The sequence below is a fragment of the Carassius carassius genome, chromosome 45 (genome assembly GCF_963082965.1).
Source record: "Carassius carassius chromosome 45, fCarCar2.1, whole genome shotgun sequence".
Classification (NCBI taxonomy): domain Eukaryota; kingdom Metazoa; phylum Chordata; class Actinopteri; order Cypriniformes; family Cyprinidae; genus Carassius; species Carassius carassius.
This window is the reverse complement of record NC_081799.1, coordinates 12,683,778-12,694,110: the sequence shown is the minus strand read 5'-3', so window position 1 is coordinate 12,694,110 and position 10,333 is coordinate 12,683,778. Positions and strand designations below refer to the sequence as shown.

Genomic DNA, 10,333 nt, shown 5'->3' with positions numbered 1-10,333 from the left:
TTTTATTTAATTTGTATATTCATTAATAAAATTTTGGCCTGAAAACAGTTTGATATTTTTAGGAGACCTTACAATGAGGTGTTTCATAAATAGTTAAGTTTGTTTTAGTTTAATTGTTGCTGTAAAGCCATAATTGCAGGATCCAGTGTGACAGCTTACCCCTTGTAGCCTAATGTGACATCATGAAGCATGAAACTATAGCGTACAGGTTTTTTTTCTGTGTTCATAATATAAGGACTTAATAAAAGATGCCAACATTTAAACTGCGTTTATATCACACACACGCACGCACGCACGCACACACACATATATATTATTATTTTATTATTATTATTATTTTTTTTGAAAACGGTAGGCACTCCTCTGCTGGACTTGTACAGAATGACGACGATGCAATATTATCCGCCTAGCGGTTTGTATCAGTAGTAAACCTGCGAGCGCAGTCATGTCTATTTGATCCCGGTGAGAGGTGCGCTGCTTGATCCCACGGCAGCTGTCCGTTCAGAACTGCTGTATGTCTATGTAATGCAATCCACATGAAAACGTGCCCAAATCATCATCACTCTAACCATATCAAGAGCGTTTCATTACGCAATGCATTACAGCGAGACGGGGGTCAATTCGTGCCATTGCACGTACTCGCATTAAATTTCCTCGATCCTTTAATCATATGGACTCGAGAAGCAGTTTGAGCGGAGAATAATTCCAGGCGCGCGCTATTGGCTCCCCGTCCTCATCTGTCAATCTGCGGAGGCGGGACTCTGCCTGCTCGCGCTCCCAGGAGGCGATAGATGCGCGAGCTGTACTTTTCTACTGTGTTCAAGCGCTTCGCACTTCTCGAGCTCAGTCCGAGCGTCAAGTGAACGACGTGCGGAAAGCGCAGTGGGACTTCAACCGAGGAGAAGTTATCGAAGGAGCCTGTAGTATTGATTGCAGCAGCCTGCACCTGGATAAGCCCCATCATCAGCGCGCGGAGAAGCGAAAGAGCGAAGAAAGTGTGTTGACGGCAAGCGGGCAGCTGTTACAGAAGGAAGGCAATATGATGGTGAAGCAGCATATGCTGTTTACCCTGTACAGCATCTGCGGGATCGTCCTTAAAGGTAAGAGCGCTTCAAACTTTAAGGCAGCCTATGCAGTGCTTTGCAATTTGGGGGCTCATCATCATTACGCACCACGTAGGAAAGGCATTATGCTCTGGAATGGCGATGATATGCATTTCCATAATATATCCAAAGGGCCTCGAGTGAGTACGGGGGCAGTTTCCCGTTAGTCATCATTGCTCTCAACAAATTGTGCACGTTTGCCCAGCACTGATACAGAATCTTATCACAGATACGCCTGCACACACTGCTGAGCTAGAGCCCCGCTTTTACGGATTACCAGTCAAAATGTGTTATAGATAAACTCACCACCATAAGGAAATACGATTTAATTGATACAGCCTTTGCTTTGCCTGATCGGAAACTTTATATAGCATCGCTTTTTTTTATTGTAAAATCATATGTTTAGCCTACATGCGTATTTAGGCACATTATTATTATTTTGGAAATGCGATGTGTTTTTTTAGTAGAATACGGTAGCGTTAAACCATGGTGCTATTTCATGTTTTATAGCCTGAAGTTTGAGGTATGTATAGCCTACAGTTTTATTCTGGCAGGGATGTGACATAAATATTTATATTTTACCGCTGTTACGCAGTATTTTATATCCCTGTGGCTTTTGTTCTGATTGGAAAAACTGTAGAATTCGGACAGAGCGTAAATCTAATTGTTTAAGTGTTTTTAAGCACCCTTAATCAGGTTTGGATGTATTTTTGGACAGTTTCACTGCCATTCTAGTCTTCGGGATGTATGGTATTTGCGGCAGTCCGCATCTTGGGGTCGTAGTAGCATCAGCTTTTTTCCTCACAGAGAAAGACTTACGAAGCAAGTACACCTGTCAGTTGTCAGTGTAATGCATCATTCACCCAAATTTTCAACAGTAAATTGAACATTACGCTATATTTGAAGTTCGTAAAGAATTCTGTCAGCATTTCTGTGTTGTTTACCTTAAGTCTTGTAGTTTCGGCCGGTGCTCATCATTCACGCGCGACACTGTAATAAGGATCAGCAGGGCAAGGTCGCGCGCAGTGTTCGCGCGGGGCGACCGTTCAGCGTGACAGGAATACTTGATGAATACGTCAACTGAACGTGCCTTATTGCTTTTTCGCGCACTATAAAGGTAATGATTGCTTTAAGTGCAGGTTTTTTGCTCAGTTTAAATGTCAGCAGGGTGGGCTTGCCTCAGTGTGTGACCACTCAAATGTTGATGGGCTATACGTTTTGTGTCCCTTGAGTAAGGTAACGCCGTCCCGCCAATATCTCATGAGCAACAGCCACCGCCCGGTTTCATCAGTGAAGATGATTTAATCAATACATTTTATGAAACTAACCTCAGATATAATCTTAAAGTTGCTTAAGATAACAAAAGTCTGTGTTCACGTCAAAATCGACTCTAAACACGGGCATCCTTTTTTTTTTTTTTTTTACTAAGTATTGATTTTGACGTCACAAAATGGCTAATACTTTGCTCGTGATTTCAGTTTACAAACAAATTTATTTTAAATGTTTCAGTAGGCTTTGTATTTGTCATGTTTCTGGTAAAGAGGGCAAATAATTAGACAATAGCTGCAACAATGTTCACTTTCTGTATGCTAAGTGATAAAAACCACAGTGGCCACTCTACAAAATCTAACAAAAAGTAAAATCCAGATTGCCAATTATTGCAACACACACACACAAATTGAAGACTGGAGATATTTCTCTTTTGATAAATAGATTCTTGCTACAATCTTCTAAGCACATTCGGTAAAGAGGCAATTCAAGTATGGTAGTCTAAATGTGATACCTGTGTATTTTAGATACTCCAAGCCAATCTGGCTTAGTCTGGATATCAGTGAAACATGACTCTTCCAACCAGAGGTGTTTACATCTCAAACAGTCTGGCAGTTTATGAATGTGCAGGATGAATGCAGGAGGGACAGAAGACAGTATTTGCATTTGCTTTTCTGTATGCGTGCATGTGACTTCCCTCCTCTGCCCCATCTTTTGACAAAATACCCTATGCTGTGTGTTGATAATCAGTCTGACAGGTGGGCCATTAATAATCAGAGATAATTAAGCACATTCCTCAAGGCTTCACTTCTAATGAGTCGGTAGCAAGCGTGAGACCGAAGCTACGTATTGATTTCCCCCAGCCTTCTCTCTTTCTGCCCGTAAATCACAGAGCTTGTGTCTCTCAGCACCCAGTCAACAACCCTACTGGGTGCAAGAGCCTCCTTCGGTTCTTTAACACACCTTTCAGAGTCTGGCTGCACCTGCTTACCATGTGTGAGTGTGTTAATGGGCTTACCAAAGTGGGGTTAACCACACTGATATTTGAACGATGGAAGTGCAGAGGGTTCTGGTATACCTTTCTGCTCTGCAATTGGTGATCGATAGATCTGATCATTGTGATTTCAATGGTACATTGACTGATCATCTCCAACATCTGAACTGTGTGATGTTACATAATCTGATTTACCCACAGACCAGTCTGACTGGCTAAATTTGGTTAAATTGAATCATGTATGTGAAATGTTGATTTAGATAAATGGATGCTTGATGTGATGTGTCCTGTGGGGTGACATGCTAAAAAGGGTTCCCACACTAAATTATAACCATATCAGGGAGCTTGATTTCCATAATTGGAAAAATCATTGGAAATAAACTAACTAACCCTTAAATAATGACAAGTTCTAGATTTAATATTGTATATAAATATATTTTTTCTTTCTTTTTCTCTTTCATTGCCTTAAAATATATTTGATATTTTACCTTTTATGCAGATTTTTACAAGTTCTTATCCATTACCCATGAATGACTTTAAAATGGAAGTCAAATGTGTGTGTGTATATATATATATATATATATATATATATATATATATATATATATATATATATATTTTTTTTTTACCCCCTTTATTTGTTTTTGAGGGACTACATATCATTTTTGTACTTTTGTTAAAAAGTCCTTTTATCACATTGCAGTGCTATTGAAATTTCTGATTTTTTTCCTTAAAAAAAAAAATCCTTAAATTAATTTTCCAGTGCCTATACAGTAACTGCAGTGAGCATGCTATTTTTTATCTACTGGTCATAGATTACTCTAAAATCAATTCCAGCCTTCCTTGCTGAGGTTGAATGTTTGAAGCATAAGTGCGGGCACATCCATCCGGAGGGATCAATGCATGCTGCCAGCAGCTGGGGTTTGGGGGAGCATGGCAGTTATGCAAAGCGTGTGGCAGACAGTGCAGCTCCTCCCTGTGTGTGGAGTACTATAGTCCCTGTGAAGTGCTGTTGTGTGGACGTCTGCTGTGAGTAATAGCAAAGCTTGGCTCTCTCCTCAGAGACACCAAAACTGAGTGGGAGGACTGCTTCATAGAGGATGTATGCTTTTATACTTGTTTCTGTTTTGCCGGGAATGTTTCCTCTTCATGGACTACTTGTATACACAAAATCTTTCTTTCTTTTTATGTCTTTCGTGGCTCTATGGTGCTTTGACAGTCCTGCACCCTGAAACCCTGCCCAAATGTTTTAATGCAAAGCATACCCAAATTCAAAAAGCCAGCTTAGCCGGCTAGTACAAAAAAAAAAAAAAACAACAAACACACACACACACACACACACACACACACACACACACACACACACACAACAAAATATTAAAAGATTAGTTTAATTAAAATTAATTAATTTTAAAAAAGTAAAATTAACTTACCCTCAGGTCATCCAAGATAAATTTTTTGCTTCATCTGAACATATTTGGGAAAATTTAGCATCACATCACTTGCTCATCAATGGATCCTCTGCAGTGAATGGTTGAGGTCATAATTAGAGTTAAAACCGCTGATAAAAACAATAAAATAACCCACAAGTAATCCACAAAACTCCAGTCCATCACTTAATGGCTTGCAAAGTTGCATGTTTGCAATAAATCCATCAAGGCGTTTTAACTTTAACCCATAATAATGCTTCCTTCAGTGAAAAAGTCCATCTCCTCTTGTGGTCTTGCATTAAAATTCAGTGACATATTGTATTGACATGGTGCTTCATCTGTGCATATTTCTCTCCTGGTTGATGGACAGGCGAGAAAACTTTTCTTACCAGAGAAATAAATAATTTGAAGTTAAAAGCATCAAAGATGGAATTGTTTCTTACAAACATGCAGATTGTCATTTTCAAAAATGCACTGTTGTCATACTGATTACTTGTGGATTATTGTGATGGTTTTTATCATCTGACGGCACCCATTCACTGCAGAGGATCCATTGGTGAGCAAGTGATATAAGACTACATTTCTCCAAATCTGATGAAGAAATAAACTCATCTACATCTTGAATGGCCTGTGGATGAGTACATGTTTGGTTTTTTTCTTGGGGGGGGGGGGGGGGGGGGTGTAAGCTATTCCCTTAAGTTAAAAAAAAACATAATTTATGACACAAAATGCTTCTTGTTATTATCTCATTGTGTGTGCTACTGTGCATTGAGGAAAGTATCTGGACCCCTGCCTCTCAGTCAGCTTATCCCAACAGAGTGACTCCAAGCTGGGTATTGGCCCTTTTATGGAAGTAGCGTGGGAAAGAGCTCCATCAGGAGAGGGCTGGCGTGTATGGGTATGTTCAGCCGTATTTGTGTTGAAAGGGGAGGTTAACAGCCTTTTTTCATTCCCAGTCTGTTGTCTTTGTCAGTCGTGGAGCGTGAAAAGCATCTGTGCAGGTGAGCGGCAGCACAGGCAAATGTGCTCAGACAGGTGAGAAATGGAGTTGGGCATAAGCTGCCATTTCTGCTGACTAGAATAAGCATTTGTTTGGCATTAATTTAGCAAGGGAGAAACACAGATTGCACAAGCCTTTCTCTTTGGGCTGCAGTATGGAGCCTCCTATGGCCCGCCTTGTCATGTCCATGAGGTATTATTGCACTTCAAGTCTCTTTCTCCCATTTCTTTTGAGTGTAAAGAGGCTGAGCATGTCCCTCTTTCTCACTGTGTTGTGTATGTGGGTGTTTGTTTGGCTGGCTGATTGAGCCAGGATGGAGAACAGGATTAGAGGTGAATATCCACCTCCTCTTTGTATTTGTCCTCTTGTTGGGTTGCTGGAAGCCTCCTAAACAGAGCAGTGAGAGCACCCGATATATTTTCTCTCTCTCTCGCTCTCCATCTTTCTGTTTCATGTCTCTGTATTTCTCCTCCTCCATCCCACTGTCTCATCTCTCTCTTTCTCTCTATCTTACACTCTTTCTGCATACAAGTATCTGGGCCTTGGAGTGTTTTCCCCCAGACTCAGAATGGAGCTGAGCCTCTAAAGCCCTGCTGTAATCGTGAGGGATTTCACATGATCAAAGGCCCTCTTTTGTTCTTCCAGGTGTTTGAAAAAGTTAAAACAAAAAGTGGGTGGAACTGTCAACCGTTCTGTGGTACAGCTAGTGCCTGGCATAAAGCTTCCTCTTCTCCCAAAAGGCGCTGGAAAGGAGATGCCCTTTTGCAGTGATTTTTGAATGGCTTTTAAAACACAAACTCTTTGCTGAGTCATGGCAGCAGTCTCGGAGGAGATATCTTCTAAAACCTGTCATGTAGGGGTTATGTGGGTGCTTTAACAGTTGTCATTTTCTTGTTCATATGCTTTCTATAGTACTTAGCTGGCCTTTGAGATGGATTTCATCGATAAATGACCTGACAGGCTCTATAAGGGCTTTTCTTAAGGTTCTTGTATCCGATTAGCCTTTGAGTTGGCTAATTTAAATGATTTGCTTAAGCTCACAGTATGTCTGGTAATCTCATCATAGCTTATGCAAAGAGACGCACAGGAGGAAATTTTTTGTGGAATTAGCTCAAGATTAAGAGATGACTTGAGGAATTGTCAAACAAGTCAAGCAAATACGATGCAGAACATTTTGTACTGGTAAAAATCTTTAGATGGCACTTTTTGTTTCTGAAAAGTTACAGTAGCATAGTACAAGGGAGAGTACATCCAACAATGAAATTTAACTACTTTCAGATCTGTTTCACTTTTCCCCCCTTTCTGTGGAACACGAAAGAAGACTATTTATTTATTAATTTTACAGAAAACGGTAAAAACAGTAAAAACCTGTTAATTGATTAACTGTAAGTTACCTTAGCACAGGGGTGCCCACACTTTCTTGTTCTTCTACTTTTTAAATAAGAAACTCCCCGGCATCTACCGAGTGAAAAATATATTAATAAATAAAATACATATAAAATAAATATATAAAAAGATTGTTGGGGCGTATATTTATATTGCATTATTTTAATTTAATTTAATTTTAAAATAAAAAATAATAATGTTAATTTCTTAGTAGCCCTACCCTTAGTAGCCTTTGTATTCTAGTGTTATTTATTTTCAAACAAAACAAATTCAAGAAAGATTTAAACATTCTTTGTTCTTTTTTGAAAAACATAATTTGCAAAAATGTCATTGCAGATATTCTTCACAAGTTAAAAGTGTGTAAAGCTCAATTATACAATAATTTTAACAAATAAGCACAAGTCAACCAGCCATACCAATTAAGACCACTTGGATAAAAAGTGAAAGTGAAAGTGAAGTGACATTCAGCCAAGTATGGTGACCCATACTCAGAATTCATGCTCTGCATTTATCCCATCCAAAGTGCACACACACAGCAGTGAACACACACACACACACCGTGAACACACACCTGGAGCAGTGGGCAGCCGTTTACACTGCGGTGCCCGGGGAGCAGTTTGGGGTTCAGTGCCTTGCTCAAAGGGCACCTAAGTCATGGTATTGCGTGGTAGTGTTTCTTAGTGTTGCGCGTTTTGATTTCTCCTGGAGAGGCTGCGTGAGCTTCGCCTTAGCAGTGCAACCTTATACCTTATACATAGTTATTTTTGGTTACTGATGTTTTAATCATGTTACTTGTCTGACGTTAATGAAGCATTAATGTCGATCCTGAAGTCTATGTGTCTATGTGCCCGGACAGCCCCAGCCCAATTTAAACCCTGTGTATATATACACACAAAAATACATATCATTTTACATATTTATCATAAAATAGCCTAAGTGAATTTATTATATTTTAGTTTAAAATATGTTTATGTCACACCCCCGATTGAGAAAGCATAGGTTGTGCATTTAAATGATGTGCGATCTACCAGCATTGCCTTTGCTATCAACTGTTAGATCATGATCGACCTATTGGGCACCCCTGCATTAGCATATACTATACAATTCTTTTATAGTATATTCTTTAAAAAGTTTAATATTGCATTGTATGTAATTTTACTAAAATATTTTGTATAAATATATTTGTATATAATGTATAATTGAAAATTATAATAATTGTATTTCTTCTAATTGTATCTCTACATGTAACATGTTTTGTGCATGTTATGCCGTTTAGTTAATGTTTATTATTATTTAAGTGTTGTGTTTTACCTTGTTGGCAGTTTGTCTTTGTTTGTTCCATCTTTGCAACTATCTATCTATATTGGCCATGTTTTATGGACAGGGACATACGATGAACTCTGATTCATCATGTTGCCTACCTTTCTTTTTTTTCCATCTATACATATTATTTCTATTTTACCACCTATACATGATATTATGGTTGTTATCATTTAAGTTAGAGTAAAAAGCTGATTTTGGTAGCTCAAAAAGATTAGTAAATAAACATTATATCACATAATTCAATATTTGTTTTTTTGTGGGAAAATAATACATATTCTCTGAATTGCTGCCAATCACATCTGTCTTATTATATTTTTACTCTAAATTTAACAAGCTATTATTATTTCTATGTGAAAGTCAGTGGGGACCACAAAAGAACTAACGTCATCCGTTTGACATGACAAAAATGTAGCTAAATGAGTAAATAATGACTGGATTCACATTGTGTGTGAACTTTGAACTGGGCTTTTATATACAAATGAGAAACAAGTAAAGAATGTGAAGTCTGCTACATTACAAATGTAATAAAAAAATAAACCAAAGACCTGGAAAAAGAACAGCCAGACGTCCTTGACTCATAGTTCACTCTTCTCTGCTGTCATTGTGGCCTCTGCTTTTTTCATTAGGATTTTATGGAAAATTAGCTACTCTGTCTCCCAAATAATCTCAGATTTTGCCAGTGTGCAACGTGATCTTTCACAAGAGACGGCACCTGCTCCAGGCATGCACTGCGATTGGGTAATCAATCACTTTTATTGACAAAGGTAGATGAAAGAGTTAGTTCAGTAAAATTGAACATCTGAAAATGGTGAGCTAGAGGCATTGGGTGAATGAGGGTCAGTAAATCAAATGCTTGAAAATAACCCCCTGCGGGATCTTCTATGAGAGAGATTACCTACAAAGATCCGTTTCCGCCCACTGTCGCCTGTCACTCTCTCCGATAGATGTGGCTTTAACTGCCGCATTAGCAGGTTTTCACAACTGCGCTATCTGGCTTTGAGGACTGAAGATTCTTGGCAACAAACATCGGCTTAGTGGGAGAAGACATGGCTTTCAGAGAAGGATTGTAGAGATCGGTAATCGACACAATGTTTCAACCAAATTTGTAGCCGAACCGCTGGTTAATGTCACTTGAGCCTTTAAACGGTCAGTAATTTTACCTCAGTGAGATTTGAACAGCCTCTAAGAATATTTTCTTGGCATATATTGCTTGAAATTATCATGTGACACCGGTTCAGCTTTGCAGTGTACTGTAGGTCTACCTTCACTTCCCTTCCCAGTTTCTCTCGGTGCCCCTCACCCCACCTCCCTTTCCTCTCTTGTCGTCTGCTGTCGGGGTTGTGCAATGCCATCTGCCTCTTATGAGAGCGAATTTAACACCTGCAAATACAGTAAACAATCAATTAATCAGAAGCTCAGGACAATATGCACCTGCCAAAGTGAGCACACACACTCAAGCACGCGCGCAAACACACACACATGCTCCTCCTCATTTTCGCAGTCACTAACAGACCATCAGCCCTTCAGCAGCCAACTGGATCTCGGCACTTTACCACATTTACATATGACTACATTTGTTTGATTTTGCTGTGAGGATGTTGCTATAAACATGTCTGTTTCCCAGAATGTCAGTATTGCATTTAATTGACCATAAGTTGAGCATTCTGCAGTTGCATTAGCTATTTTACGTCAGACTCTTTCAGTTGAATAATTTCGTTTAATTAACCTGTACAACAAACAGGTTGTTAGTTCAGCCATTTTACTGCAGGTGCTATGCTTGGTATTACAGGAACGTTATGTGAAGTATTATAGGAAATGTGAAACAAGG

General features: G+C 39.1%; 1 long non-coding RNA gene across 1 annotated transcript in view; it reads left to right on the top strand.

The window, feature by feature from the left end:
- Positions 1 to 472: 472 nt before the first annotated feature.
- Positions 473 to 10,333, top strand: part of LOC132127647 (uncharacterized) — a 212,742-nt gene continuing 202,881 nt past the window's right edge. Inside the window, exon 1 of the long non-coding RNA XR_009427563.1 lies at positions 473 to 1,100. This is a non-coding gene — a long non-coding RNA (uncharacterized LOC132127647). The remainder of the gene's footprint in view (positions 1,101 to 10,333) is intronic.